General features: G+C 47.9%; 1 protein-coding gene across 1 annotated transcript in view; it reads left to right on the forward strand.

The window, feature by feature from the left end:
• Positions 1–27,133, forward strand: part of MGAT5 (alpha-1,6-mannosylglycoprotein 6-beta-N-acetylglucosaminyltransferase) — a 480,616-nt gene that overhangs the window by 381,781 nt on the left and 71,702 nt on the right. The gene's annotated exons all lie outside the window — the stretch shown is intronic.

The raw sequence follows: 27,133 nt of genomic DNA on the forward strand, positions 1-27,133 counted from the left end.
ATGCCGAAGATAACATAATTCTGGCCTCAATTCTCATTTGCCCAGTTTCTAAATGCAAAAGGGCATTTGACACACCTGGCGGAAGCTGCAAAACGTTACGAAGAAATTTAGATTGCACTTTCTCGAGAGCCTTCAGTTTTTTAGCCGAAATGCCCAGGTTAATACCATAGAGCAATTGTGTTAACACTTTGTATTGGAACAGTTTCAGTGCTGCCAGAACATAGAAGGCCCCCTTAGAGCGAAAAAATCTCAGGATAGCGTACATTGTTTTCTCAGCTTTCTCCACCCTCATATTACAATGTTCAGTATAGGCACCTGTATTCTGAATTACCATTCCCAAATAAGTAAATTTTGTTACTTGTTCTATTTTCTTCCCTTTCATAGTCCAATACCTCTTCTTGGCTTTTTTGCCAAATGCCATCACTTTTGTTTTTTCAAAGTTTATTACCAACCGTTCATTTTCGCAGTACTTAACAAAGCTGTCTAATGCTCTCCGCAACCCAATAGGTGTTCTAGATAACAGTACCACATCGTCTGCATATAGCAGTACTGGAAGATGGCGAAGAGCCAGCTTTGGGGGGTGAAATTTAGTATCAGTCATATGTTCCACCATATCACTGATATAGTAGTTAAATAGGATGGGGGCCAAAAGGCAACCCTGTCTTACACCCTTCTGAGTTTTTATTGGTTCTGTAAGTAATCCCTGCATATTACATCTCACTCTAAGAAATGATTCTTCATGGAGTCCACGAATAAGAAATAGCAGCCTTTTATCAATATTAGAAGCCGCTAGTTTTTGCCACAATCGTTGCCTTGAAATGGAATCAAATGCTGCCTTTAAATCAATAAAAGCGGCATATAGAGCAGTTGTACCTCTGGCAGAGTACTTCCCAATTAGCTGTTGCAATATCAGGCAGTGCTCGGTCGACCTTTCTTTCCTAAATCCAGCCTGTTCCAGGGGAATAATTTCTTCTTGTTCCATCCATATTTCTAGTTTTTCTAAAAGATGTCTTGTATAGATCTTACTTATTATATTTAAAAGACTTATGGGCCTATAATTGGCGGGATTATTTCGATTGCCTTTTTTAAAAATAGGGACAACTATAGCTGTCCCCCACTGCTTTGGGATTCGGCCTGTTTGATCAACATAAGTGAAAAAAGATGCCAGAAATTGTGCCCACCAATTTACATTCTCTTTAAGCAGTGTAGGTATTGCTCTAGAACCCCGTTTAACCGCTCCGTCTGTCCGTCCGTCTGGGGGTGGTAGGCAGAGCTCAAGCCTTGCTCGATCCCCACCAATTTACAAAACTCCCGCCAGAAGGTGGCAACGAACTGCGGCCCGCGGTCGCTAATGACCTTGTCCGGGAATTAGTGGAGTCTAACCACGTGATTGAAGAATAGCATGGGCAACTTCTTTGCTGTGGGCAATTGGGCACAGGGAATGAAATGGGCTTGCTTGGAGAAGGTGTCTACCACCACCAGGATCACTGTCTTCCCATGGGAGGGGGGTAGCTCCACAATGAAATCCATAGACACCACCGAACAGGGGCGTTTTGCCGTTTCTAGGGGCTTGAGGAGTTCCCACCCCTCCTTTTGGCCATAATGCAAATGGGGCAAGAAGCTATGTACTCTGACACATCCTTTTTTAGGAATGGCCACCAGAATTGCCTACTGATTAGGTGCAGGGTCTTTATTTAGCCAAAGTGCCCCGCTAGCTTATTGGAGTGACAGAACTGCAGCACTTCTGCTCTTAAGCTTTTCGGGACGTACAGTTTTTCTCCTTTGTACCACGGCCCGTCTCTCCCCTTTTGTACTCCGTCGGGCTGATCCTCTCCTTCTCCTTCGGTCTCCGCGGCTAGTTTTTCCTTACTTAGCCCCTCTAGGTTCCTTTTCTTTTGTGATCACGTAGTGATCATTGTCACAACCTGGGAGGGTGGAACTAAGGACTCTACTATCTCTTTCCTCTGACTCTCGTGCTGCGGGAGTCGCGAAAGGGCGTCCGCTAAGAAGTTTTTCGCCCCCGGTATGTGCCGTAAAGTAAAGTCAAATTTGGAGATGAACCACGCTCACCTGATTTGCTTCTCACTCAGCTTTCATTTCCCTGTGAGTGCTTCAAGGTTTTTATGGTCAGTCCAGATTTCAAAAGGTACTTTAGCCCCCTCTAGCCAGGACTGCCAAGTTTTGAGGGCGAACATGACAGCAAAAGCCTCCTTGTTCCACACCGACCAATTTCTCTACTCTCCCGAGAACTTCCGGGAGATATAGGCACATGATTTCAACCTCCCTTCCTCATCCCTTTGCATAAGAATGGCGCCGACGGCCACATCAGAGGCGTCGCATTGCACAACGAAGGCCTGCTGCTCGTCCGGGTGGCTCAGGACCGGTTCACTAGTGAACAGGCGTTTTAGTTTGTCGAAGGCCACTTGGCACTTCAGGGTCCAATTTAGTTGGGCTCCCGGCCGTTTAGCGTCGGGCCCCTTCCCTTTTGTCTTTAGTAGCTCTGTTAAAGGGAGGGCAATCTGGGCAAACCCCTCTATGAAGGTCCTATAAAAATTTGCAAACCCGAGGAATGATCGGAGCTGTCTACGTGTCCTCAGGGGAGCCCACTCTAAGACCGCCTGCACCTTGGCCGGGTCCATCGCCAACCCCTTTTCCAACATGCGGAACCCCAAGTAGTCTAGTTTGGTCTGATGGAATTCACATTTAGACAGCTTGGCATAGAGCTGGTGCTCCAGCAAGGTGCTGAGCACCTCCCTCACCAATTTCACATGGACTGTTCGTCCTGCGAGTAAATAATGATGTCATCCAGATATACCACCACCCCCTTGAACAAAAACTTTCTGAGCACATCGTTAATAAAGTTCATGAACACCCCCGGGGCCCCCTGTAGTCCGAAGGGCATGACCAAGTACTCGAACTGTCCCATGGGCATATTGAACGCTGTCTTCCATTCGTCCCCCTTCTTGAGGCGCACTCGGAAGTACGCATCCCTCAAGTCCAATTTGGTAAAGATCTTGCTCCCCAAAACTGTACTCAACATGTCCCGGATGAGGGGGATGGGGTAGGCATTGGACGTGGAAATCGCATTTATCCCGCAAAAATCCATGCAAAGTCTAAGCGAGCCATCCTTCTTCCTAAACAGGACCGGGGCGGTGTGGGGGCCGTGGGCGGTCTAATGAAGCCTCTCTCCAGGTTCTGATCTAGAAACGTATGGAGCTCTTTCTTCTCCGCCCACCCCATGGGATACAATTTTGCCCGGGGTAGGGTTTCCCCCGGGATTAGTTCTATGGCGCAGTCCGTGTCCCGATGGGGGGGCAGCTGTGCTCCTCGATCCCCATTGGCAGGAGCTGGGTCTCTAGTTTACATGGTTCCCCTCGCATCACTGACCCATCCATTTGCTCGAACTGCATGGGGCAGGGCAGCGGCGAGCTCTCGAGCCCCAGGGCTTCCACTAGTTTAGGGGAAATCAGTTCTTGATTGCACCCCGAGTCTATTAAGGCCCGGATCTGCATGAACCTTTTCAGGTTAGTGTTCAGTAGTTTCACTGTTACAAAATACATCTCGTAATTCTCACCCTCACTGGTGCCTCTTCCTGTTCGACCTGCTGGCTGGCACCCTTCAAAGCAGGTCGGTTTCGTTTCCCGCTGGCTCAGATGCCCAAGCTAGGTCGCCCAGCTCCGCTGACAGCAACACTTCTTCCTCTAGCTCTTCCAGCATGGCGACGTTGCTCTTCACCGCTTCCTTAGGGCGGCTGGCCGGTTTCTTCAGGGTTGGGGCGTTGGTCTTCGCTTCCCCTTGTGGGGTCTTAGGGGGAGTAGGACAGCTGGAGGCCAGGGGGCTTGGGTCACCACACCTGAAGCATTTACGTGGCCCCGCAGCCGCTCCTCCTCCCCCTGCGGGCTTCTTGGGCTCGGCCTTGGGGGGGGGGAGGTTTCTGCGGGCCCTTCCCAGACTGGTGTTGGCGCTGCACTGCCACACACTTCCTGTTGGTCACGACTTCCCCCGCTAGTTGTATGCAGCCCACTAGTGTGGTGGGCCTGACGGGTAAGGGCCCGATCCAGTATGCTGGCGTTCAGGCCCCGGGTGAAGTGCTCGATCTTCATCAGCTCGCTCCATCCCCGGACCTTGGAGGTGTTCGCTCGGAATTCTCGAATGGATCGGGACCCTTGCTGCATGTCCCTCAGTGCCGCCAGTGCGCGCGTCTCCTGAAGGGGGTCCTCGTATTGGGCCATCAAAGCCTGGAGGAAAGTTTGCAGATAGTCCAGTTCGGGGCTCATGGCCTTGTACAGGCTTATGTACCACCTCTTTGCAGCCCCTCTCAGTTTCAAGCCTAAGTAATCCACCTTGCTGAACTCGTCGGGGAAGGTGTTTCCCCAGTAGTACATATAGCTATTCGCTTGGATGGCAAAGTAGTCCACCTTTTCCGGGTCCCCATTGAAGGTAGCTTCCAGCTCTCTGCCTCGTCCCCCGTCTCGGGGCTGCTAGGCCCGCTTGTCATGGCATCGGCCCTCTCGCGGGGGGAGCCGCTGGCACTGGCGGTGGAGCTGCAGGGGCCCAAGCCTGAGGGGCTGGTTGGGACCTCCAGGGCCCCGCCAAACCCAGGGCGTGGGAGAGTTGGGTGGTCATCGCTTGCATCTCGTCCTTCAGCCCCTTGATCGCCCCCTTGACCTCCTTTCGAACTAAGGCTCGGAACATGCGGGCGTCCTCCTCGGGCATGTCTCTCGGCAGCGGTTCCCCTTCTCCCTCCTCTGCACATTCTGGATCGTCCTCCGGCACCAGAACGACGATGATGCTTGTGGAGAAACGCCATTTTAGTCAGTGGTGGTGCTTCATTTGGCAGGGGTCAGTAAATCCCTCAGCAGGCTTTGTAGCCTTCCCCTCACTCCCCCCTCCCTTCCAGAGCCAAACCAACAACGCTAGGGGGGAAATCTCCTAGAGAGGCAGGAAGTGCTTTTGTTCTTGCCATGTGTTAGGCAGGAAGAGAGTTGAGTTCTCAGCTGCAGCTCGAAGGAAGAGGTTGCCAGTGGGAGAGCTCCTGCCTGTGCATGCGGCCTATTCAAAAGAGAATGAGGCCTCCAGGCAGTAAGACAAAGTAAGTAATTCACAAGACAGGGCAAGTTTAGATCAGGGCCAGCAGGACGCGTTTATAACACATTTTGTTTGTCAGGCTGTTTGCTGTGCGTGTGCTGTGCTGTGCTAACTTTTTAGATGCAACTGTTTTTGTTTTGTTTTTCTTTCCCTATCCTTTTCTCTTTTAAATAAATGATTTTTACTGTTTAAATGCTGGCAGTCAATCTCTGTACCACATAGATCCCCAGACCGCTTTAGACCACGCTGTGTTAGGAAGGGGGCCCCGGGGAAGGGGGAAGGCATGCAGTTGGATAAGGTGCCAATCCTCCAGGGGTGCCCCAAAGAAGCGCTGAGGTCTCTGTGAAACCCAAGTGCAGGGTGGCAGAGGACCTGGAGGCCTAGCCTCACAGCTGGAGAGGGGGATTGGGAGTCCTGTTCCTCTCAATCTGAACCCCGGGACTGAGCAGGTGGTGGCAGCGAGCCCAAGGGGCAGGAGGAGAAATAGCTCCCTCCAGGAGTTGGCGACTCAATAGGGAGCTGACGGGACCGGGCCTGAAGGCAGAATCGGGCCGGTTCCGTCACACTTGGTGGCAGCGGTGGGATGAGAACAAACAGAGAACTTGATTGGCCAGGCATTTTTGGTTTTTGATGCGTGCAAGCACCCAGAGGAAGCAACAGAGGTTTTGTTTTATTTTCGGGTCAACTGGAGTAGGGAAAGTTTAGTTAGTTAGGATGGAGCGTGCTAAGATGCGGGAAATCCTGAAGATGACAAAGCCACAGCTCCAGGAAGAGTGTGCAAAGCACAAGCTGGAGTGTGACAACATGACTGTAGTAGATATGAAAGACCTCCTTTTGGAGTATCATCAGCATGCAGGGGCACCTGCAAAAGTGCCCCCTACCCAGTCAGAAGCAATTTTGCGGCTACAGATGGAACTGGAGAGAATGCGTATCGAGGCGGACCGAGACCGCAGACAGGAGGAACAAGAGAGAGAGGAAAGACAAGCAGAGAGGGAGCTGAGACAAGCTGAGATCCGCAGACAGGAGGAAAGAGAGAGGGAGCTGAGACAAGCTGAGACCCGCAGACAGGAGGAAAGAGAGAAAGCTGAGATCCGCAGACGGGAGGAAAGAGAGAAAGCTGAGATGCGCAGACGGGAGCAGGAAGAGCAACGTCGCCATGAGCTTGAGGTGCTACGTCTGGAAGCTGAACTAAGCAAAGAGATCCAAGTCACCCCCAAGGACTTTGCAGTGTACCAAGAGGGAGAAGACCCCTCCATATACCTCTCCAACTTTGAGAGGGCAGCCAAACAGTGGGGGATTGCAGAGGAGGACTATATGTCTTACCTCTGTAGCAACCTGACTGGAGAGCTTTCAGCCATCTATCACAGCATGCCTAGGGAAGATGGGGGGATAACTTTTGCGGCCTATAAAGCCACTGTATTTAAAAGGTTTAAACTGGGGCCAGACCACTCCCAAAAGCAGTTCAGGGGTTTGGCTCCACAAGAAGGTAAATCCTATGCTGAATGTGGGGTAATGAAGGAACAGACAGTTCCAGTGTTATTGGGCCGGGATTTGTTGGTTGGCCAGTACTCTATCAATGCTGTAACCCGCAGCCAAACCCTCAGAGGAAAGTGGGAGGAGGAAGGCAACGTTAGGGAAGCCACCTCACCACCAACCAGGGAGGGGGAAATAGCCCAGGTTACTGAGGACGAAGAGAGGGCAGTCACCCAGGAGGGGGAGGACCAGCCTATCTCAAGCCCTGGAGGAGGGTGTTCCCAAGGGGAAGAGGGGTGTAGCTTTCCCCAAGTGCAGCAAGAGGCTGTGGATGTTCCTAGCGAGGAAGGGAACCTGTCTAGCGTAAAGGATGTGCAAGCTGAAGAGACCGAGGTGGAGAGTGGAGATTTCACAGGAGGTTCTGAGAGCAGCAAGGCTAATGTGGGCTCAGAGGAGCACATAGCTGAAGGCTTGGGGGGACGGGAGTGGTTCCAGAAGGGGGTCCGGAGCGGCCTTAGGTTGGAACCGGTTCACCAAGTAGCTGTGGATCAGGAAGTGGGATCGTCCGAGACGCTCTCAAAACAGGTCGTCTTGAAGCAGGGCAGACAGGAATCCTGGGAAGCTGTGGGACCTTTCAGGCAAGAGGGGGGTCAGTTTGGTAGTGCTGAAAAACCAACCGAGGGGACTGAGAACCCAAGCCAAACCCTCAGGGGAAGGTGGGGGGAGGAAGGCAACTTTAGGGAAGCCACCTCACCACCAACCAGGGAGGGGGAGGACCAGCCTGTCTCAAGCCCTGCAGGAGGATGTGCCCAATGGGAAGAGGGGTGCCAATTTCCACAAGGGCAGCAGGATGCTGTGGAGCCTTCCAGGCAGGAAGGAGCTCAGTTGGCTGACACTGAAAAACCAACTGAGGGGGTGGAGAACCCAGATCAAACTTTGGCTGAGTGTTCTGGAAACAGTGGGACTAGGGGTGGCTTGAAGGAACAGATGATAGGAAGTCTGGGGGAGCCAGAAATGTTCCTGTCTGAGGTTCAAAGTGACCCTAGGCTGGATCCACTGTGTGAGGTGGCAAGGGACCAGAAAGTGGAGTTCGCAGAAGCTGAGACAGGGGATAGGGTGATGGTTTTCCTGCCCCTTCATGCTGGTGAACGGAAAGTGGAATGGGAGGGACCCCATGTGATTGTGGATGATCTAGACGATGCTACCTGTGTGGGGGCTATGGAGAAAATGGGAAAGGCAGTTAAAGTGGTGCAGGTGAATGTACCACAGCCAGTCTCTGCGAGGTCCATGGTGTTGCATAGAGGTAGGAAGGAAGGAGACAAAAAGAAGCTGGGACAGCAATTGTTTGGAGCCCCAGAGGTGGTTTTCTGGGAGGACAGAGTGGACAGAGGGAATATTCCACCAATGAGGGATAAAGATGAAGCAACTGTGTGGGGACTGGGCAGTTTCCATCCCCATATGTGGGGCCAGGAATTTCCTCCGTTGATGGACCACTCACCCCAGCAACAGCAGCAACGAAGGGAGAGCACCAAACTCCAGAGGTGGTCCTGGGAGCTGGAGGAGTACATCTTAGACTGGACATTCCTTCTGAATGCAGCAGTGCGACTTGTTGTCCAGAAGGGACATGGGCACCTAGGGTGTTGGACTTTGTGTATTATTGGAGAAATACCTGAATGTTTGTGTAATATTTTGGTTAATGGGTTTCTCCTTGTTTGATTGGATTCTGCTACGGGGTCACCTCTGTAGGAGGCAACCCCTCCGGCTCAGAATTTAAGGAGGGGGAAGTGTGGAGAAATGCCATTTTAGTCAGTGGTGGTGCTTCATTTGGCAGGGGTCAGTAAATCCCTCAGCAGGCTTTGTAGCCTTCCCCTCACTCCCCCCCTCCCTTCCAGAGCCAAACCAACAACGCTAGGGGGAAAATCTCCTAGAGAGGCAGGAAGTGCTTTTGTTCTTGCCATGTGTTAGGCAGGAAGAGAGTTGAGTTCTCAGCTGCAGCTCGAAGGAAGAGGTTGCCAGTGGGAGAGCTCCTGCCTGTGCATGCGGCCTATTCAAAAGAGAATGAGGCCTCCAGGCAGTAAGACAAAGTAAGTAATTCACAAGACAGGGCAAGTTTAGATCAGGGCCAGCAGGACGCGTTTATAACACATTTTGTTTGTCAGGCTGTTTGCTGTGCGTGTGCTGTGCTGTGCTAACTTTTTAGATGCAACTGTTTTTGTTTTGTTTTTCTTTCCCTATCCTTTTCTCTTTTAAATAAATGATTTTTACTGTTTAAATGCTGGCAGTCAATCTCTGTACCACATAGATCCCCAGACCGCTTTAGACCACGCTGTGTTAGGAAGGGGGCCCCGGGGAAGGGGGAAGGCATGCAGTTGGATAAGGTGCCAATCCTCCAGGGGTGCCCCAAAGAAGCGCTGAGGTCTCTGTGAAACCCAAGTGCAGGGTGGCAGAGGACCTGGAGGCCTAGCCTCACAGCTGGAGAGGGGGATTGGGAGTCCTGTTCCTCTCAATCTGAACCCCGGGACTGAGCAGGTGGTGGCAGCGAGCCCAAGGGGCAGGAGGAGAAATAGCTCCCTCCAGGAGTTGGCGACTCAATAGGGAGCTGACGGGACCGGGCCTGAAGGCAGAATCGGGCCGGTTCCGTCACACTTGGTGGCAGCGGTGGGATGAGAACAAACAGAGAACTTGATTGGCCAGGCATTTTTGGTTTTTGATGCGTGCAAGCACCCAGAGGAAGCAACAGAGGTTTTGTTTTATTTTCGGGTCAACTGGAGTAGGGAAAGTTTAGTTAGTTAGGATGGAGCGTGCTAAGATGCGGGAAATCCTGAAGATGACAAAGCCACAGCTCCAGGAAGAGTGTGCAAAGCACAAGCTGGAGTGTGACAACATGACTGTAGTAGATATGAAAGACCTCCTTTTGGAGTATCATCAGCATGCAGGGGCACCTGCAAAAGTGCCCCCTACCCAGTCAGAAGCAATTTTGCGGCTACAGATGGAACTGGAGAGAATGCGTATCGAGGCGGACCGAGACCGCAGACAGGAGGAACAAGAGAGAGAGGAAAGACAAGCAGAGAGGGAGCTGAGACAAGCTGAGATCCGCAGACAGGAGGAAAGAGAGAGGGAGCTGAGACAAGCTGAGACCCGCAGACAGGAGGAAAGAGAGAAAGCTGAGATCCGCAGACGGGAGGAAAGAGAGAAAGCTGAGATGCGCAGACGGGAGCAGGAAGAGCAACGTCGCCATGAGCTTGAGGTGCTACGTCTGGAAGCTGAACTAAGCAAAGAGATCCAAGTCACCCCCAAGGACTTTGCAGTGTACCAAGAGGGAGAAGACCCCTCCATATACCTCTCCAACTTTGAGAGGGCAGCCAAACAGTGGGGGATTGCAGAGGAGGACTATATGTCTTACCTCTGTAGCAACCTGACTGGAGAGCTTTCAGCCATCTATCACAGCATGCCTAGGGAAGATGGGGGGATAACTTTTGCGGCCTATAAAGCCACTGTATTTAAAAGGTTTAAACTGGGGCCAGACCACTCCCAAAAGCAGTTCAGGGGTTTGGCTCCACAAGAAGGTAAATCCTATGCTGAATGTGGGGTAATGAAGGAACAGACAGTTCCAGTGTTATTGGGCCGGGATTTGTTGGTTGGCCAGTACTCTATCAATGCTGTAACCCGCAGCCAAACCCTCAGAGGAAAGTGGGAGGAGGAAGGCAACGTTAGGGAAGCCACCTCACCACCAACCAGGGAGGGGGAAATAGCCCAGGTTACTGAGGACGAAGAGAGGGCAGTCACCCAGGAGGGGGAGGACCAGCCTATCTCAAGCCCTGGAGGAGGGTGTTCCCAAGGGGAAGAGGGGTGTAGCTTTCCCCAAGTGCAGCAAGAGGCTGTGGATGTTCCTAGCGAGGAAGGGAACCTGTCTAGCGTAAAGGATGTGCAAGCTGAAGAGACCGAGGTGGAGAGTGGAGATTTCACAGGAGGTTCTGAGAGCAGCAAGGCTAATGTGGGCTCAGAGGAGCACATAGCTGAAGGCTTGGGGGGACGGGAGTGGTTCCAGAAGGGGGTCCGGAGCGGCCTTAGGTTGGAACCGGTTCACCAAGTAGCTGTGGATCAGGAAGTGGGATCGTCCGAGACGCTCTCAAAACAGGTCGTCTTGAAGCAGGGCAGACAGGAATCCTGGGAAGCTGTGGGACCTTTCAGGCAAGAGGGGGGTCAGTTTGGTAGTGCTGAAAAACCAACCGAGGGGACTGAGAACCCAAGCCAAACCCTCAGGGGAAGGTGGGGGGAGGAAGGCAACTTTAGGGAAGCCACCTCACCACCAACCAGGGAGGGGGAGGACCAGCCTGTCTCAAGCCCTGCAGGAGGATGTGCCCAATGGGAAGAGGGGTGCCAATTTCCACAAGGGCAGCAGGATGCTGTGGAGCCTTCCAGGCAGGAAGGAGCTCAGTTGGCTGACACTGAAAAACCAACTGAGGGGGTGGAGAACCCAGATCAAACTTTGGCTGAGTGTTCTGGAAACAGTGGGACTAGGGGTGGCTTGAAGGAACAGATGATAGGAAGTCTGGGGGAGCCAGAAATGTTCCTGTCTGAGGTTCAAAGTGACCCTAGGCTGGATCCACTGTGTGAGGTGGCAAGGGACCAGAAAGTGGAGTTCGCAGAAGCTGAGACAGGGGATAGGGTGATGGTTTTCCTGCCCCTTCATGCTGGTGAACGGAAAGTGGAATGGGAGGGACCCCATGTGATTGTGGATGATCTAGACGATGCTACCTGTGTGGGGGCTATGGAGAAAATGGGAAAGGCAGTTAAAGTGGTGCAGGTGAATGTACCACAGCCAGTCTCTGCGAGGTCCATGGTGTTGCATAGAGGTAGGAAGGAAGGAGACAAAAAGAAGCTGGGACAGCAATTGTTTGGAGCCCCAGAGGTGGTTTTCTGGGAGGACAGAGTGGACAGAGGGAATATTCCACCAATGAGGGATAAAGATGAAGCAACTGTGTGGGGACTGGGCAGTTTCCATCCCCATATGTGGGGCCAGGAATTTCCTCCGTTGATGGACCACTCACCCCAGCAACAGCAGCAACGAAGGGAGAGCACCAAACTCCAGAGGTGGTCCTGGGAGCTGGAGGAGTACATCTTAGACTGGACATTCCTTCTGAATGCAGCAGTGCGACTTGTTGTCCAGAAGGGACATGGGCACCTAGGGTGTTGGACTTTGTGTATTATTGGAGAAATACCTGAATGTTTGTGTAATATTTTGGTTAATGGGTTTCTCCTTGTTTGATTGGATTCTGCTACGGGGTCACCTCTGTAGGAGGCAACCCCTCCGGCTCAGAATTTAAGGAGGGGGAAGTGTGGAGAAATGCCATTTTAGTCAGTGGTGGTGCTTCATTTGGCAGGGGTCAGTAAATCCCTCAGCAGGCTTTGTAGCCTTCCCCTCACTCCCCCCCTCCCTTCCAGAGCCAAACCAACAACGCTAGGGGGAAAATCTCCTAGAGAGGCAGGAAGTGCTTTTGTTCTTGCCATGTGTTAGGCAGGAAGAGAGTTGAGTTCTCAGCTGCAGCTCGAAGGAAGAGGTTGCCAGTGGGAGAGCTCCTGCCTGTGCATGCGGCCTATTCAAAAGAGAATGAGGCCTCCAGGCAGTAAGACAAAGTAAGTAATTCACAAGACAGGGCAAGTTTAGATCAGGGCCAGCAGGACGCGTTTATAACACATTTTGTTTGTCAGGCTGTTTGCTGTGCGTGTGCTGTGCTGTGCTAACTTTTTAGATGCAACTGTTTTTGTTTTGTTTTTCTTTCCCTATCCTTTTCTCTTTTAAATAAATGATTTTTACTGTTTAAATGCTGGCAGTCAATCTCTGTACCACATAGATCCCCAGACCGCTTTAGACCACGCTGTGTTAGGAAGGGGGCCCCGGGGAAGGGGGAAGGCATGCAGTTGGATAAGGTGCCAATCCTCCAGGGGTGCCCCAAAGAAGCGCTGAGGTCTCTGTGAAACCCAAGTGCAGGGTGGCAGAGGACCTGGAGGCCTAGCCTCACAGCTGGAGAGGGGGATTGGGAGTCCTGTTCCTCTCAATCTGAACCCCGGGACTGAGCAGGTGGTGGCAGCGAGCTCAAGGGGCAGGAGGAGAAATAGCTCCCTCCAGGAGTTGGCGACTCAATAGGGAGCTGACGGGACCGGGCCTGAAGGCAGAATCAGGCCGGTTCCGTCACAATGCTGTCCACCTCGCCCGGCTTGATGGTGCTCGGGTTGGTGGGCTCTGGCTCAGTCATCCGCACCCTCCTCGTTGCGGGTAATGATGGCGTCCCGGTGGGCCGGTGCCTTGTCCATGGTGGTGGTCGAGGTCCGCAGCTGGTACTGCCGGGGGGTGATCACGAGCTGGGACTGTGGAGGGGAGGCGGCAGCTCTCCTGGTGTCCAAGATGTGCCAAGGGGCCTCCGGCTCCCCTTCCTCGTTGGGAAGCTCTCCATCTCCTGGAATCATTCACACATTGATGTTACCAATTCATTCTCAGGCTTGCATGGCCTTGATCATAGTGGGCTCCTGACTCCCTTCCGTGAGCCAGGCCTGAGAAGGCACAGATAAGACTTTCACATATTTCCATTTCAAAGCAAAGCTACCCTCTATAGGAAGGGAGGGGGTAGGGAGAGTATGAGCTAGCAGCATTTGGTTATACTTTGGTTCTACCCAGAATGCTCTTTGACTGAGCCAGAGATATGACAGATATGTAGTACCATGACACCATGTAGTATATGACAGATATGTAGTACCATGTGTCAGGCTTTACTATGTTGCCACTTTGTTTTTATTTTGTAATCTTAATTTTATTCTGTATGGATTATGTATTATTTTAATATGTAACCTGGTTGACCCTCTATTTTATATTCTTATATATGCCAATAAAGACTGTCTTGTGTGTGTAGGTCTTCCCCTCCCCTCAGCATGAAGCGTATTCCGGTCAGGATTGATCACCAGCCTGTCTACCTGCTAGCCTCCTCCTTCCCTTGGCTACTGGGCCACACACCTGTAAATTGAGACCAAAGGACCATAGAATCTCAGCATTCAGGAGCTGCCCACACTGTCATGTGACTGACGCTGGACACTTCAGGGCAACTAATGCCACAGGATCGAAATTGCAAACACCATGATGATCGATCAGGACCCGGTACTGACTCATCATCTGTCTGAACCTTTCAATGCCAAAGGGTCTCCCTTGGCTTTTGATGACAATTGCAGACAGGAGGATTCAGACTACAATCGATGGTCACAGACACTGTCTTCGATATTGTTCAGCTAGACACATCCACTCCTATAGGGCTTTGTGTGGTTTCATATCTCTACCTGAACATAAGACTTTACCACAGGAAACATTTTGCCATAGGGGATCATTTATTATTTATTTATTATTTATTACATTTGATTTATATCCCGCCCTCTCCGCAAGTGGACTCAGGGCGGCTCACAGTATCATCACTACCAGTACAAGGTCCTTCCATTCAGGATTTCAGCAGCTTTCAGGATCTTTACAAAGACGATGGTGGTCATTGTTGCTCATCTCCACTTGCAGAGAATCACTGTATTCTCATACATGGACGACTGGTTGCTAGTGGTGGACTCTGAGGAAATCCACCTTGATCACATACGAACCAACCTCCTACAGAGCTTGATACTTTGGGCAAACCTGAAGAAATCCAACTTTGTTCCTGCCACCAAGGTCCAGTTCATTGATTCACTGCTCATTTCAGCAGCCTGCAGAGCATTCCTCCCCATGGAGAGGGCACACATCATCACCTCCTTGATTCATCAAATGAGGGCACAATGGTACTTTTCAGCTCTACAAATTCAAAGACTATTGGGCATCATGGCTGCAACAACTGCAGTAATAGTTTTTAACAAGCTACATATGAGGAAATTGCTACTTTGGTTCCTTCAGAACTTCAGTCCACAAATCCACCCTCAGGCACTTTGTTTGAGTCTACCCCATGAGGTCCTACTTTCTCTGGAATGGTAAGAAGACAAGGGGAACCTGTTGGTGTTGTTCTTCCACCCTCCAGACCCAGCTGTCAACCATCATGATGGATAAATCCCTATGCGGCTGGGGAGTTCATATCAACAGGGTGTGTGTGGGTGCCAAATGGGGCTCACATCTCACCAGTCACCACATAAACTTTCTGGAACTTTTGGCAGTGAAATATGCCATATCATTTCAACAGATGATAACCTCACAAGTCATATCAGTCCTTACTGACAACACAACGGCATTAAGCTACATCAATCAAGGTGGCACTATCTCCAGGAAACTGTGTGCTCTTGCCATGGAACTGTGGGAGGATTGCTGTGCTGTGAGCATTTTCCTTTTAGTGGCACATCTTGTGGGGATTCAGAATGTCATTGCAGACTCTCTAAGCAGTGTGGGGGGTGCTTCCCTAAACGAGTGAGAGCTGAACTGGGATTCCCTGAGACCAGTCTTCAAAGCATGGGGTTTCCCACATATTGATGGGTTTGTGTCTCACTCCAACAGAAAGTGCCCTGAAGTTTGCTCACAAGTGGGAGTTGACAGGCTCCTTTACCCCTGGAATCAGCAGCACCTATATCTATTTCCACCAATACCCTTGGTCACAACAGTACTAAACAAGTTCATTTGGGAGGGTCCCAGTTTCATACTAGTGACCCCTTGGTGGCCATATCAGCATTGGTTCCCCTCACTTCTCCATCAGTTGGAGGGGGATTTTCACCACTTTCCATGGGTCCTGGATCTCCTGCTCTCACATGGGGCAGGTATTCCACCATGATGCTCCTTACCTGAAGTTCACAGAGTGGAGGACAGGTTGACATCTATCCATTTATAGGATAGAAAACATAATGTTGAACTGCAGAAAACTTTCTTCACTACTTGGAATCCAATAGGACACCACTCCATTCATCAGATCTCTCCTCTGTTTTTTGGATTCCTTCTCACCTCTTGTGGAAAACAGCTTTCCTTGTGCGATAACTTCTGCCAGATGGGTGGGGGAACTCAAGGCTCTATGTTGTGATTTTCCTTATCTCCATTTCCATGATGATGGCATTTTTTTTTATTCCCCACGTCAACTCCCTACCAAAGGTGGTAACTGAGTTCCACTTGCAGTTGGACATTTCCTTCCCAGTCTTTTTTCCATCCTCAAGTACTGATGCCAAGAGACATCTTGGATGTGAAAAGAGCTTTGTCACTGTATCTGAACAGGACTCATACCCTGCTATTTTTATATCCTGTACTCCTCACAGGGAGGGCCAACGGATCTCCTCACAACATCTATCAAAATGAATCATAGAGGCGATCAAATTGTGCTTCTTTTGAGTCAAACAGCTCTTGTCAGGACCTGTCCACACTCATTTAACAAGGATGCGGGCTATATCTACTGCTTTTCTGCATGGTACCCCCTTACAAGAATTCTGTAGGGCTGCTATATGGACTACTCTGCATACCTTTGTGAAGCACTACACCTTAGACGTTCATCTTCAGGAAAGGACCTTGGTGGGATGCTCTGTTTTGCAGTCTGCCTGTTCCTTTAATACCTTACAGCACCCTTCTCCATGTAGGATTGAGCTTGTTACTCTCCCATAGGTGTGATGCAGAGACCACAAAGAAGATAAACAGGTTGCTTACCTGTAACTGATTATTTTTGAGTGGTCTTCAGTGCATTCACATCACCTGCCCTCCTTCCCCACTGCTGTTTGTCCTCTGGCTTTCTTGGGGACTTCACAGCAGTCAGAAGGAACTGGCAAGATCCTTGTGCCCCTCCCAGTGAGTATGTATGGTGGAGCCACTACACATGTCACTGGGAAGGCCACGGAAATTCTTCACAGCTTGTTAAGTTACTGATCGAGATCAACACAGGCATGCCATATCCCATAAATGTGAATGCTTGAAGATCATCAGTTACAGGTAAGCAACCTTTTTTTCTGTTACACAGCTTTTCTTTTTTAAAAAAATGTTTTCAACATCACTCTGAAGTGTGGAAGTTGTTATTGCTTTTGTTGTTCTGTCCTGAGATGGAAGGCTGAAGGGTGAAATTCATCTTCCATCTTCCTGTGCAGTCCCTCCATTGGAACTGTGTCTGCACAGGCCAGCCGCAGACATTTTGTTTTCTAGCTAAAAGCTCCAAAAACGGGGGCACTCAACTCCTTCCAGAGCTGGTGCATGCACCAGATCCATACTCAATGCATCATGTGCTCTGAATGCAGTGCATCCCCTTCCCTCAGTTCCATTTTCTCCACCGCAAGGATAGGAGACTTTTTTAGCATGCTCTGTTTCTTTTTGCATATGGTGAAGATTGTTTTTTCTCCATCAAAAACCTATTTTCAGGCTGTGGGAGCCTCTTTCAAAGAAGGCAAATCCATTGTAATGAGTTTGTCCTATTAATCTTCATGCTTGTTCACAATGTGTTCAAAAAGTGTTCACAATGACATCCAAAACACTATTCAAAAAGTGTTCCAAATGCAGAACAAAAATGATGCACAGCAACAAACATGAATACTGTCTCCTATCCTTGTGTGAAGCTCTTAATGTTGGATCTTGCCAAATTTGCCAGTGCTTTACTCCAAAGGCCCGGTCAAACCAGTCCTCAAGACCTAACACCATGCCGTGGGAGAAGGCTTTTTCCAAAGACTGACTTCGGGATCAACAGTTTTGAGTCCACCTTTCCAACTCTGACTGCCAAACTAAGGTCTGGACCACTTTTGGCCTGTTCAGTGCCTGTAAAGTCCATTCTGCTTCCTCCAAAGAAGGTCACTTTGGTTGCCCTGAAGACAAAATCAAAATGTCCATGCTCACCATTAGAACCTCAGACTAAGACCCAATCTCAGTCCAAACTTCCTACCAAAAAACGTAAGTTAAACCACAAGGAGAAGACAGAGACAACACATAGATTGAAACTCATTGCCCAGCCAAGGTTCTACAACCTGACCAAGAAGGGTTCTAGGCCTCACTTTGCACTCCTTCCCCTCAACTAGCCTACCTGGCAGGTTCATTTTCTGATGGAGACAATGATCAGCCACGTATCTCTGTGGGATAGTTACAGCCATTGGAATTGAGACCTCCTTTGTCATGGCAACCAGTGGAACCACCTCACCATTCTTATTATGTTTTCCCATCATATCTAAACAGGAGGGCAGAACATATTAGAGGGTCAGGGCCCTAGTCTAAAAGGATATATGAGCACCTGTGCTGTGATGGTTTCTTTTTGGTCTCCATTCCATGATCCTGAAGAAGGCTCTACAGCTTCTCATGCCAGTTCCAAGGGTGCCTCGAACCCATCACCTGATGACACTGTAGGTGATCCAAACCCAGCCTCTCCTAGCAAAGATCTCTGCCTCTATGGAGAACAGATGCTTAGAATGGTAAAGGCCCTGGATGTGGCCACTTCCAACAAACATCCTAAAAACAAACTCCTGAGCTGTCTCTATTCAGATACCCTCAGTATAATGGCCTTTCCCTTTCTGGAATGTCTGTCCAACCTCTCAGTCCAAATCTGGTAGAAGTCTTCCTGCATGCAAGTCACACCTTGGTTTTCCAGCGTAAAGCAGGATTCCTGTGCATTTTTATCCACACACCCTCCATTGTCTTCATTAATTGCAAAAGACAAGCAGGCACCCCAAAGACCTGGGCAACACTCATCTCTAGCAGACAGGGAATGCCACTGCCTGGATACCTTAGGCAAAAAGTTTTATTCTTCATTGGACCTTAATTTTAGAATAGCTAGTTACCAAGCCATTATGGAAAGTATCAGCTTTTCTCTGGGAGAATTTCCCCCTGGTATCTAGACAAGCACCTGAGGAGTTAAAGTCACTGGCAAAATTGATCCAATCTGAGGCAATTAGATTGTCTAAACAAGAAATTAATGCAGGTAGACATTCTACAGAGGTATCAACCAGCTTCAGCTATCATTATTTGGAGATGCTCCTGTCTCTGCAGTATGGTCCTCATAACTGAGACTTGTACTGTGGTAGAGGATCTCCCTTTTGAAGGGTCTACTCTTTTCTCAGAGACTAATGATAACTTTTTAATACAATTGGGGAGGACAACAGACAATGAGGTAACTAAACATGTTTTTCTCAGTTCCAACCCACAGACAACTCCCAGAGACAGCACGGCTTTGCTACTCCCTTCTGTAGGGTCCATAGGCAGCACCAACCGTCTTTCAAGTATCCTCAACATTTGTTCCACTCACTTCCAAAAAAAGAGCACACCGTGACCAAGAATCCCTCAGCAGGACCTCCAGAGGGACCAGGGTCAACAGCTTACAAATCTCTAACTAGTTGCTTCAGTAGTATAGTTTTCATTTTAGGATAGGTTGGCACAATTTATAGAGGCTTGGTGCCAAAATACTTCTAATATTTGGGTGCTCTCAGTAGTTGAAGATGATTATAACTTAGAGTTCCTTTTCCAGTCTCCTTGCCACCTGGCCTTGACAGTAGATAACCTCTACCCAGAGCTTAAAATCCCACTTGGGAGCGCTCTTTAGTACAGGTGCGGTGGAATAGGTCCCAGGTGGCCTCCAGTCCTGGATGATTTCACTCAAGATTATTCCTGGTAGATAAGAAGGATGGTGGATGTAGACCTATACTGGAACTTAGAAAATTAAATTTTTTAAAATTTCAAAATGTGGAATGGCTTCATCTTCAGTCATGGAGTTTCTTGCCCTTGATGTTTGGTTCACAGTTCTTGATTTAAAGAATGCTTATTTTCATATTTCTATTCACCAACTGCATAGGAAGTTCTTACTTTTCAGGCAAGGCTCACAATTGTTCCAATACACTTTTCTCCCTTGCAGGCTGACTACAGCATGCATAGTTTTTACCAAATGCGTAGCTGTTGTGGTTGCACACTTACACTTGAAGTGCTGTTCTATATTCCCATACCTAGAAGAACTGCATAATGTCAAGAGTGTCTCTGTACCCCTCTTGCCATGGTTTTGCTGTAACAGTATCATTTGGCTTAAACACATTCCTTCTTAGCTCATCTTGCTTGCTTCTGCCATCTTATCTGAGAAACTAATTATTGAAGCAGTTTCTACCGACCAAAGTCAACCGCTAACAAAGCATAGATAACCACATGGACTCTCAGGCTTGGAGGGAGTGGGTATCACCAAAAGCTGCTTTTGCTTTGCTGCGCTTGCACTTGAATTATAATGATTGTGGCGAGGGGTTAAAATAGAGAAAATTCTGATGTACTGCCTTTGATACCTGGAATAAAAGGATGAACTATTAATCTGAGTTATTCCTTGGGTTGGGGTCCTGACATATTGCTAAGACTCACCAACAGCCTTAGCCACCATCCATCCCCGAAGATGTCGGGAGAAGAGAAGGACGTTGCTAAGGAAGAACTAATTATGATAGAAGAACCAAAGGTGGAGGTGCCAAAGGTGGTTCCCACCTCCGTCACAGTTCAAAAAAGGGAGTGGGGCTCCAGAGATCTCCGGGAGAGTATTATCGGAGATACTGAGAGGAGCCCCCCCTCCAGATTGAGGCCCTCGGGTCTCCCCAGAGCCTGCCCCCTCATGGGGGTTTGGCGATGAAGACGTGGAACGGCCCCGTAGGAGTGGGGTGAGAGAAAGCTCCAGTGACTGGGTTCACGAAGCGCTAGCATCACAGAGCCGGCAACTGAGAGATGAGATTCTGACGATGAATGAGTTATTGATGCAGGAGATGAAAGGCCTCGCCCATCAACTATGAGAAGTAGATGTTCAGGTCACTGGGGCACCTGCATGAGGAGAGCACCAGGGGAAGAAGTTCCAGCGGGTGAAGAGCCACCCCCCCCCCCTATAATTGAGGTGCCAGAGGAACCGGTTCACGTACCCAGAGGGCCACAGATTGCCGAAGCAAAATTCAATGGGAATCCTGCAAAGCTGAGGTACTTCATGGTGTTGGTGAGAGGCCACCTCAGCGTGTGGGCATGCAACTTTCCAACAGAGGCATCGAAAGTGATTTACATTGGGGGTTGCTTGGAGGGAGCGGCGGACTGGTTTGTGACTTTATTTGAAGCCCGTTCCTATAGTTCTAGAGATTCTTACAAGCAATAAATTGTGGCCAAAGAAATGCAGCTTTATTCAGCTTTTAACAAAGAGTAACAGTGAAAATATCCCTCACCCACCCAAGTGAACTTTATAAGGAGAAAGAAAAGTCTACTTCATGAGGCTAGCAGTCTGTCCAGGAAACCAGGCTGGAGTACAGGGTTTCTCTACAGCTTGCACACAGCTTAGAAGTTTGTCCTCTCCCTTGTGAGGTCTTTTCACTTCCTTGCTGTCTTCTGTGCTTGAAGCTGTTCTCCCTCTGCCGTCTTCCAAAGCTGCCACTGAATCCGTCACCGAGGCCGTCACCGCCCACCCTCCACAGTTGTCTACTTCTTATCTACACAGCTTTCCCATCCCAGGTGTTCTTCATTTACCATGCTGTGTAGGATTTAACCCCCTGCTGTCCTGGATTCTGCTGACTCATGGAGAAGGGTTGTATGGCTCACCACTTATCTAATTTCCATTACAGTTCCCCCGCCCTGAATTCCACTAGAGAACTACTCCGGGCTCTGAGGCACCACTTTGAAGACCCACTGCAGGAAACAAATGCCATATCAGCACTGCAAGACCTACGCCAGGGCTCGAAGTCAGTGAGGGAATATACCAATGAGTTCAGTTCGTGCAGTTCAAGAGGGGTTTCAACTCCAGCATCTTTGGAGAGGCTCTCAAAGCGGGGGACCTGCAATCACTGGTGGATTGGATCCAGTTAGCTTGTGAAGTCGAGGACCACCGCAAAATCATAGCCCTCCACCTCAAGCAGCAAGGAGGGGAGGGCCTCGAGACTTGAAGGAGAAAACCCCATAACCCACCTCGGCCAGACGGCCCCATGAACCTTCGATCACTCCTGGGGAGCGGCAGGCAAACGCGAGACTGTGTTTCAAGTGTGGGAGGGAGAATCACATAGCCAGCAAATGCCCCAGCAAGCCAAGAGAGCCCAAACCTGCAATGTCCATGAAGGGAGAGACCAAGAAGAAGTCAGGTCCCATCGGGACCCCCTCACCACCCTGCAGTGGTGAGACCCAACACCCGAAGCATCAGCGGAGGAGGACAACAAGGAGCAGCTGCTGGGAAATGACAATGACCTACTGTGTGTTCACAGTTGTGCGCAGCAGCAGGTCAACGTGATGGCCGCACCCTTCCAGGTGAGAACCTCAGGGACTTTGTATTTTGTACCCATCACTAAGAACATATGAACATAAGAGAAGCCATGTTGGATCAGGCCAATGGCCCATCCAGTCCAACACTCTGTGTCACACTGTGGCTAATAGCCACTGATGGACCTCTGCTCCATATTTTTATCCAATCCCCTCTTAAAGCTGGCTATGCTTGTAGCCGCCACCACCTCCTGTGGCAGTGAATTCCACATGTTAATCACCCTTTGGGTGAAGAAGTAGTTCCTTTTATCCATTTTAACCTGACTGCTCAACAATTTCATTGAATGCCCATGAGTTCTTGTATTGTGAGAAAGGGAGAAAAGTACTTCTTTCTCTACTTTCTCCATCCCATGCATAATCTTTTAAACCTCTATCATGTCACGCCGCAGTCGATGTTTCTCCAAGCTAAAGAGCCCCAAGCATTTTAACCTTTCTTCATAGGGAAAGTGTTCCAAACTTTAATCCTTCTAGTTGCCTTTTTCTGGACTTCTTCCAATGCTATAATACCCTTTTTGAGGTGCAGTGACCAGAATTGTACACAGTATTCCAAATGAGACCGCACCATCGATTTATACAGGGGCATTATGATACTGGCTGATTTGTTTTCAATTCCCTTCCTAATAATTCCCAGCATGGTGTTGGCCTTTTTTATTGCAATCGCACACTGTCTTGACATTTTCAGTGAGTTGTCTACCACGACCCCAAGATCTCTTTCTTGGTCAGTCTGTCAGTTCACAACCCATCAACTTGTATTTGTAGCTGGTTGGAGCATGATGAGCTGACCTGTTTCTCTTAAGAGAGCAGACCGAGATCTTTGTTTTGGGCATAAAAGGCACCTTAATGCCTGCTGCCTACATTTTCCAGCAAAGGAATCTGTCTAAGACGTGCATAGTAATTCGAGGGGACTTACTTTGGCTGACGAGAGATCCCAAGAGGGTTTTTTTTTTCAGCTTTGAAGGATCCCCGATGAGAGTTTGCATTCCATTGTCTACAAAGAATCTCCGGAGTCATTGATTTGACATAAACTCATCAAGGTTCCAGCTTTCTATGGATTATGTTGAAAATTCCTGTGGCTTCTGAAAAAAACCCCAGCCATAACAAATCTGCAGTCTCTTATTACAAAGCAGGAAGTGACGTGTGCTTCAAACATCATGAAATTTGCAATCAGGGAGAATGGGACTTCATTGCCAGAGAGTCAGGAAGTAATTGCTGAGAGAAAGAGGAACTTCCAAACATCCGGGTATTTTCATGAACCAGAAATCATAGCGAACCATCGGAGGCCATTATAGAAAGGTCAAAGTTTTTTTACTGAAATTGGACTGTAAATACTCAAAACTGAAATTGGACTGTAAATACTCAAAACTAACATAAATCATCCCCAAAAGGTGAAACAATCTGGACTGTGTGTTTGGAAACGAATAATAAGCCCTAAGGGAAAAAGGACAAGTTTTTTAAAAAGAGAGGCTTGAAAACATTGCAGCCGCCATTTTGGAAATTTAAAAACTTTAAAAATTAATTTCTCGAACCAGGGAGCCCTGAGGATGGCGATTTTGTGCTTGTTGGAAAGCGCATGCTCCAATCTATCAAATGCAACCATCAGATTGTGGATTGGTGAGATCAATTTGAGACCCATTATTTGCAATAGGCAGTCAGTAATGTCAGATCAGAAGCTGGGATTAAGAGTTACACAGTCAAGAGCCTCCTCGTTGGGAGAGGGAAAAATGTCTAAACAAGTGCAAGACCAACTGGATGCTATGAAAGCAAGACTGGTAAAAGCAATGAAGGACTTAATAACAGGAAGTGAAAAGAAACTCAAAGGAAATAACTAAAGAAATAAATTCTAGTGCTGAAGAAGTAAAGAAGGAGATTAAAAAAGAGATTGATGAATTAAGAAAAGAGTCTCAAGCAACAGCTAAAAAGACTGAAGAGATTGAAGTAAAAATAAAAGATCAAGATGCTACCATTAAAAGGATGCAGGATAAAGCAATACTACAAGATTGTAAGCTGATGGAGAACATGATTCGTCTCAGGGGAGTACCTGAGACTGACCAAGACGATTTAAAGAATTATATTGCCACAATAATAGCCGACTTTATGGAAGTCGGAGATGGGACATCCCTGTGGAGATGGGATGTTTGTGTGATTATGTTTATAGGATCAATTCAGAATTTTCCAGAAAGCGCAAGCTACCCAGGGATGTGGTAGTGAAGTTTAGCACAAGAGACGTGGTGGGAAGGATCTTAAGTAAGCAATTTGAAAGCCCATTGGTGGTGGAGGAAAGCAGAGTGCGAATGATGAAGGAACTGCCGAGGAAAGTCATCACTGATAGAAAACAATTCAAGAAACTGACAGATAAGTTGAGAGACAAGAATATAAGATACAGATGGATTTTACCTGAAGGTCTTAGCTTTGAATATAAAAGACTGAGGAAAACAATAGCAGACATGCAAGGCATGAATGAATTTTTGGCGGACAATAAAGAATTTGAAAATTTGAAAATACAAAATAATTGAAAAATAATTATGGATTACAAATTAATTTATTGGGATGTAAATGGACTTAATTCACCTCAAAAAAGAAAAGCAATTTTTCATTGGATTAAAAAGCAGAGTTATAATATAGTATGTTTACAAGAAGTACATATTAAGCAATTGGATTACAAATTTTTGTGGAATAAGGCTTTGGGGGAAGAATTTCTTTCATTAGCTAAAGAAAAAAAGGGGAGTGGTTTTTTATATTAAAAAAGAATTGGAGCCAAAATTGGTTTTTAAAGACAATGAAGGCAGATACATTGCTGTGGAGGTGTTTATGAACGGAAAAAAGACGTTGTTGTTGGGACTATATGCCCCTAATGGGGCAAAAGATACTTTCTTTAAAGATATTCAGCAACAACTTGATCAAATGACTTATGAACAGGTAATGTTAATGGGAAACTTCAATTGAACAATTAAGAACTCTTTGGATAGATCAGGAGACAAAAAGAAAAAAGATGGTAAGCTGCCAAAGTCTTTTTTTTTTAAATAATAAAGCAAGAAAGTTTGGAAGACATCTGGAGAAAGTTTAATCCTAATGACGTGACTATACTTTTTTTGTTTGTTTGTTTAAACAATTTATTGGTAGCATATGGTTACAAAACTTAACTATTTCTTAATTTTTTTTTCTCGCATTAACCCATATGACATTTCCATCCCCCCTCCCTCCAATGTTGACTTCCCCGAGGTTATAAATTCAAAATCAATATTAAAGGCACTTCTAACTGCTCAAAGTTCAATGTATATATTCTTACTACTAAAAAATTGTCCAATGTTTCTTTACTTTCCAAGTTTTCTCCATATATCCTTTAAATTTTCTCCACTCCCTTTTGAATATCTCTAAATCATAGTCTCTTAGTGTTCTAGTTAGTTTGTCCATTTCACACCACGATAAAACTTTCATGGTCCAGTCCCATTTCTCCGGTACTTTTTTTTGCTTCCAAAGCTGCGCGTATAATGTCCTAGCAGCTGATAGCAGGTACCAAATTAGAGTCCTGTCTTCTTTTGGAAATTTTTCTAATTGTAATCCAAGTAAAAACGTCTCTGCAGTTTTCTTAAAGTCATAGCCCAAAATTTTGGAGATTTCTTGTTGTATCATCTTCCAGAATTCTTTCACTTTTTCACATGTCCACCACATATGGAAGAAAGAACCTTCATGTTTTTTACATTTCCAACATCTATCCGACATTTTCTTACTTATCTTAGCCAGTTTTTTTGGAGTCATATACCACCTATACATCATCTTAAAACAGTTCTCTTTAATACTTTGACAAGTTGATATCTTCATTGAGTTCTTCCAAAGGTGCTCCCATGCATCCATTTGTATTTCTCTGTTCACATTGATTGCCCATTTGACCATTTGAGACTTTACTACTTCTTCTTCTGTAGATCATTTCATTAATAACTTATATACTTTTGATATCAATTTTTCATTGTCACCTAGCAAGACCCTTTCCAGTTCTGTTTGTTCTCGTCTAATTCCCTCTGATTTTATGTCATTTTCCATCAAGCTTTTAATTTGTTGCATTTGAAACCAATCATAATTGTTATTTAGCTCTTCTGAGGTTTTTAATTCAATTTTGTCTCCTTGAATCTTAAGCAGTTGATTATATGACATTTCTCTTTTTTCTTCGGATTCAGCTGTTATTTTTATTACTTCTGCTGGCACTATCCATAGCGGTTTTCTCTCGTCCCCGTATTTCTTGTATTTTATCCAAGAACTTAGTAAAGTATTTCTGACATAATCTCTCTCTCTCTCTCGGCTTGGCTTCGCGAACGAAGATTTAAGAAGGGTGCAATAGTCCACGTTTGCTGCAGGCTCGCTGGTGGCTGACAAGACCAATGCGGGACAGGCAGGTCCGGCCACAGTGGCTGCAGGGAAAAGTCTGATTTGGGGTTGGTGCTGTAGCAGTGCGATTCTTCCTCAATCTCCTTTTGTCCTCAAGACCAGCTATGCGTGCGTTCTCAAAGGAAGAGACAGCCTGGTGGATGGTGTGCCTCCATGCTTTGCGATCTGAGGCTAGGTCAGACCACTGGTGATGGTTGATGTGACAGGTGCTAAGGGATTTCTTCAAGGAGTCCTTGTACCTCTTCTTTGGTGCCCCTCTATTTCGATGGCCGGTGGAGAGTTCGCCATACAGGGCAATCTTGGGAAGGCGGTGGTTTTCCATCCTAGAAATATGCCCTGCCCAGCGCAGCTGCGTCTTCAACAGCAGTGCCTCGATGCTGGTAACCTCTGCCCGCTTGAGGACTTCAGTGTTGGTCACAAAGTCACTCCAGTGGATGTTGAGGATGGTGCGAAGGCAGCGCTGATGAAAGCGCTCAAGGAGTCGCAGGTGATGACGGTATAAAACCCACGATTCGGAGCCATAGATGAGGGTTGTCATCACAACCGCTTTGTAAACATTGATCTTTGTGCCTTTTTTCAGATGCTTGTTGCTCCACACTCTTTTGTGCAGTCGGCCAAATGCACGGTTTGCCTTTGCCAGCCTGTTGTCAATCTCCTTGTCGATCTTGGCATCTGAGGAGATGATGCACCCCAGGTAGCTGAACTGCTGGACTGTCTTCAGAACTGATTCACCCACAGTGATGCAGGGAGGGTGACAATCTTCCTGGGGTGCAGGCTGGTGGAGAACTTCTGTCTTCTTCAGACTAACTTCTAGGCCGAATAGCTTGGCAGCCTCTGCAAAGCAGGACGTCATATGCTGCAGAGCTGATACCGAGTGGGAGACGAGTGCAGCATCATCAGCAAACAGTAGCTCTCGGATGAGTTTTTCCATTGTCTTGGAGTGTGCCTTTAGTCGCCTCAGGTTGAACAGGCTGCCATCGGTGCGATAGCGGATGTAGACAC

Source organism: Heteronotia binoei, chromosome 16 (genome assembly GCF_032191835.1).
Source record: "Heteronotia binoei isolate CCM8104 ecotype False Entrance Well chromosome 16, APGP_CSIRO_Hbin_v1, whole genome shotgun sequence".
NCBI lineage: Eukaryota > Metazoa > Chordata > Lepidosauria > Squamata > Gekkonidae > Heteronotia > Heteronotia binoei.